Below are 5,570 nucleotides of genomic sequence, written 5' to 3' on the forward strand. Positions count from 1 at the left end.
CAAATGGAACAATCTGCTCTTGAGCTTGAACTTGTTCTTGTGCCGGGTTCTCAGAGCCCCTTTGACCCGTTGCTAGACCAACTACCATGTGAGGGAACTGAGGTGCATCTGCAGTAGATCTTCTGGTTTGTCTCACCATTTTGAAGAGGTTGAAGGTTTGAGGTAGAAGATGAAGGTAAAAGATGAAGAGAGATCGAGAGAGAAATCGAGAAAAAGGCGGTTTTGAAAAGCAGAGAGAGCGAGAGTGAAAACCGGAAGTGAAAGAGAACGTGTGTGTATAGTGGGTTTTATCAAATAACCGTTGTTGATTCAAAAAGCACTTTAAGATCAACGGCTGAAAATTAAAGATAGATAGTAACAGTAAAATACACAAATCACACACAGGAGATAAGCATATCTACACGCAATCATAACAGACTGTCACACGGGCACAAGGAACTATGCATCAGAAATTCTGACACACGTGTTGTTGTCTCAGCTTCATAGTCAGTACCAGTGGGCACACACACTCTGATTGAGTTACCTTCTGGACTAGACATCTTCTGATCAGGAAGTATCATAGTCAGAGGTTCTGATCCATCTTCACTCTGGACAAAAGTCCATGTTTAGATTTTTCAGAATAAAATTAAATCTATCCTCTGCTAAGGGCTTTGTAAAGATATCTGCCCATTGATGGTCAGTATCAACAAACTTCAGAAGAAGTACGCCCTTCTGTACATAATCTCTAATAAAGTGATACTTTACCTCAATGTGCTTTGCCCTTGAATGTAGGATAGGATTCTTACTCAATGAGATTGCAGCAGTGTTATCACAATAGATTGGGATATTGCTCTCAAGGATCTGATAATCCTCCAGCTGATGTTTCATCCAGAGCATCTGAGTGCTGCATATTGCTGCTGAGATATATTCTGCTTCTGCAGTTGATAGTGCAATGGTTGATTGCCTCTTGCTTGCCCATGAGACTAAATTGCTTCCCAGAAATTGACAATTTCCGGAAGTACTTTTTCTCTCTGTTCTATCTCCAGCATAATCAGCATCACAATAACCTGAAAGCTTATACTTTGATGTTTTCTTATACATCAAGCCAAGGTTAGTGGTGCCTTTCAGATACCTTAGGATCCTCTTAACAGCAGTTAAGTGGGTTTCCCTTGGATCTGATTGGAAGCGAGCACATAAGTGAACACTAAATAATATGTCTGGCCTAGATGCAGTTAAGTATAGAAGTGAACCTATCATGCCACGATAGAGCTTCTGACATACTTTACCACTTATATCTTCTTTCTCCAGAATGCATGTTGGATGCATTGGAGTCTTGGCCACTGTAGATTCCAGCATATTGAACTTCTTCAGAAGTTCTTTAGTGTACTTGCTCTGATGGATATATGTTCCTTCTGGTGTTTGATCAACTTGTATTCCCAGAAAGTACTTTAATTCTCCCATCATACTCATCTCAAATTCAGCCTGCATCATCTCAGAAAATTCTTTGCATAGAGATTGATTAGCAGAACCAAATATAATATCATCAACATAAATTTGCACAATTAAGATATCATCTTTATAAGTCTTGCAAAAAAGAGTTGTATCTACTTTACCCCTTACAAACTCATTCTCCAGAAGGAATGAGCTAAGTCTCTCATACCATGCTCTGGGAGCTTGCTTCAGACCGTAGAGTGATTTCTTCAATTTGAACACATGGTCTGGTTTCTTTTCATCTTCAAAACCTGGGGGTTGATGAACATAGACTTCCTCTGAGATATAACCATTTAGGAAGGCACTCTTTACGTCCATCTGATGTAGAACTATGTTGTGATTTACTGAGAAAGAGATCAACAGTCGGATTGCTTCCAGTCTTGCTACTGGAGCAAATGTTTCAGTGTAGTCTATTCCTTCCTGCTGGCTGTAGCCTTGAGCAACTAGCCTTGCCTTATTTCTGACTACATCTCCTTTCTCATTCAGCTTGTTTCTGAATACCCATTTCGTTCCAATAACATGGACACTCTCAGGCTTCTTCACTAAGCTCCAAACATCGTTCTTGGAGAATTGATTCAATTCTTCTTCCATGGCCAGAATCCAATCCTTGTCCTGAAGAGCTTCATCTATGGACTTGGGTTCAATTAAGGACACCAATCCTTTCAGACTCAGCAAGGTCTCTTCAGAGGGTCTGAAGGCAGATCTGGTTCTGACTGGTTCGTCTTTGTTGCCTAGAATCAATTCCTTAGGGTGAGCTGCAGTGATTCTGCTCTTCTTCAGAGTTTGTGAGTTAGAGGGACCAGCTTCTTCCTCTGGTTCATCTTCCTCTGGCTCAACTTCCTCTGGAGCTTTGCCTTTGTCAGAAACATTAATGCTTAAATCTGCAAACTTTTCAACTAGCTTTGACTGGTCAGAGTCAAGCTTATCATCAAATCTAACATGAATAGATTCTTCAATAGTCTTAGCATCAGTATTATAAAATCTAAAACCTTTAGATCTATCAGAATAACCAAGTAATAGACACTTAGAAGACATAGCATCAAATTTATGCAATCTATCCTTAGTATTGAGAACATAACAAACACAGCCAAAAGGATGAAAATAAGAAATGTTGGGTTTTATGTTCTTCCACAATTCATAAGGAGTCTTATTCAGAATTGGTCTCACAGAGATTCTGTTCTGAATGTAACATGCTGTATTTACTGCCTCTGCCCAAAAATGCTTAGCCATGCCAGTTTCTTGGAGCATGGTTCTAGCCATCTCCTGAAGAGTTCTGTTCTTCCTCTCAACAACACCATTTTGTTGAGGAGTTCTGGGACAAGAGAAATCATGTGCAATTCCATAGGAATCAAACAGACTCTCAAACTTGTCATTCTCAAACTCTCCACCATGGTCACTTCTGACACGCACAATCCTACAAGCCTTCTCGTTTTGCACTTGAGCAATGAAGGTAGAGAACACAGCATGAGACTCATCCTTGCGGGTTAGAAACTTTACCCATGTCCAGCGGCTATAGTCATCAACGATAACCATCCCATATCTCTTGCCACCTATAGACTCAGTTTTCACTGGTCCAAAAAGGTCGATATGCAGAAGTTCCAACGGCCTTGAGGTTGAGACAACATTCTTTGCCTTGAAAGGGACTTTTGTGAATTTGCCTTTCTGACATGCTTCACAAAGAGCGTCTGAAGCGAACTTCAGGTTGGGTAAGCCCCTGACAAGGTTTAGCTTGCTCAGCTGAGAAATCTTTCTCATACTGGCATGCCCTAACCGTCTATGCCATACCCACTGCTCTTCATTAACAGACAGAAGGCACTTCACATTCTGAGCCTCCAACTCAGATAATCTGATCTTATAGATGTTGTTCTTCCTCTTGCTGTTAAATAGAACAGAGCCATCGATCTGACTTACAGCCCGGCAGGACTTTTGATTGAATATAACATCATAACCCTTGTCAGCTAATTGACTTATAGACAATAAGTTATGTGTTAAGCCGTCTACCAATAAAACATTATCAATGCATGGGCTACTATCTACACAAATAGTACCAGTACCAACAATTTTACCCTTTTCATTTCCTCCGAAGCCAACTTCGCCTCCAGGCTTAAGTTTCAGCTCTCGGAACATACGCTTTTCTCCCGTCATGTGACGCGAGCATCCACTGTCCAGATACCATGATTGGTGTTTCAGTGGAGCTATCAAGGATATCTGCAACACAGATAATCTTGTCCTTAGGTACCCACTTTCTGGGTCCTTTTTTGTTAGTTACCCCAGAGGTTCTGATCACCTTGGGTGTCTCAACATAATATTTTAAAGGAATATTTGCATGATATTTAGTCATAGAGAAAGATCCCTTTTTAAGAGGATGTTTAGCAACTTTAGCAGGTACAGGATCAGGCAATATGGTACCAGAGGGAACAAAGCATTCATACAAGGATTTAGCTTTAGACACAGAAGGCTCATTTCTAATTGGTTTAGAATAGCCAATGCCATGCATTCCATTTCTGCTTACGCCATAGATCATTGAAGCCATTAAGCTTCTATCCACGCTTTTAGCTAGGAATCTTTGAAAAGACTTTTCATACTTAGATTCATTTCTACAATCAGAGGCATCACAGGCAACAATTTCTTCTAACTTAGCAATCTGGTTCTTAAGCACAGAGTTAGAATTTACCAAAGCATGATTTTCATTTTTCAAATCAGAAATAATTTTCTCATGTTCAGAAGGAGTCTTGGAGACAGCAGATAAGTTCTTTTTCAACTTTTTATGCTTAGACAATAAGGAGTTATACTTATCCATGATATCAGACAAAGCATGTTTCAGTTCAGAGGTAGAGAAAGAAGCAAATACCTCATTTTCATCGTCTGAGTTAGGATCTCCTTCTGATTCTGAGTCAGAGTCAACAGCTTCCTTTGACTCTGCTCCTTTGTCTATGACAATGGCCATGAGTCCTTGGACTTCACCATCAGAGTCAACATCCTCTGACTCTGATTCATCGAATGTCACCATCAGACTCTTCTTGGTCTTGAAGTGCTTCTTTGGCTTCTTGTCTTTCTTCAACTTTGGACAATCACTTTTGTAGTGCCCAGATTCTTTCCACTCAAAACATGTGACTTCCTTGATTGAAGACTTCTTCTGGCCTGAGGACTCATACTTTCCTTTTGCCTTTCCAGAGCCTTTGAACTTGCTCTGCCTGTGCTTCCAGATGCGGTTGAGTCTCTTGGAGATCAGAGTCAGCTCATCTTCATCAGAATCTTCTGATGCTTCTTCAGATTCTTCTTCTTCAGCTTGAAGAGCCTTTGACTTCTCAACCTTAGCCTTTTCAGATTTGGATTTCAAGGCTATGGACTTTTTCCTCAGATCTTGCATCTCTGAGCGCTTCAGCTCATGGCATTTCAAAATGCTGATGAGTTCTTCTAAACTCATATTCTCAACGTCTCTCGTGAGCTCTATTGAAGTCACCAAGGGCATCCAACTTTCAGGAAGACACCTGATGACCCTTATGACATGATCTTTTGTTGTGTAGCTCTTGTTGAGAGGTCGTATGCCAGCTACAAGCAATTGAAATCTGGAGAACATTTCTTCAATGGACTCATTTGGCTCCATGATGAAGGATTCATACTTTTGGATCAAAGACAATGCCTTTGATTCTTTGACTTTCTTGTTTCCTTCATGAGACATCTTCAGAGATTCAAAATGCCTTTAGCAAACTCACGATCTGTAATCTTCTGGTACTCTTCATAGGAAATAGCACTTAGAAGAATTGCTCTTGCTTTGTGATGTTGTGAGTACAGCTTCTTTTGATCTGCAGTCATCTCTGACCTTGGGATCTTCTTGCCATCTGCATCAACTGGACGCTCGTAGCCATCCACAATAATATCCCAGAGATCTGCATCGAAACCCAGAAAGAAACTTTCCAGTCTATCTTTCCAATATTCGAACCTTTGACCGTCGAACATAGGAGGCTTTGCATTGTAACCATCTCTTTGAGTTTCACTGGTGGTGGCAGCCATTGTTTTTCACACCGGCCCGGATCACTGAACACTGTTAGGTGTGGTAATCAGAACTTGCGCTCTGATACCAATTGAAGGTATGAAAA

This window comes from Lotus japonicus, chromosome 3 (assembly GCF_012489685.1).
Source record: "Lotus japonicus ecotype B-129 chromosome 3, LjGifu_v1.2".
Lineage (NCBI taxonomy): Eukaryota > Viridiplantae > Streptophyta > Magnoliopsida > Fabales > Fabaceae > Lotus > Lotus japonicus.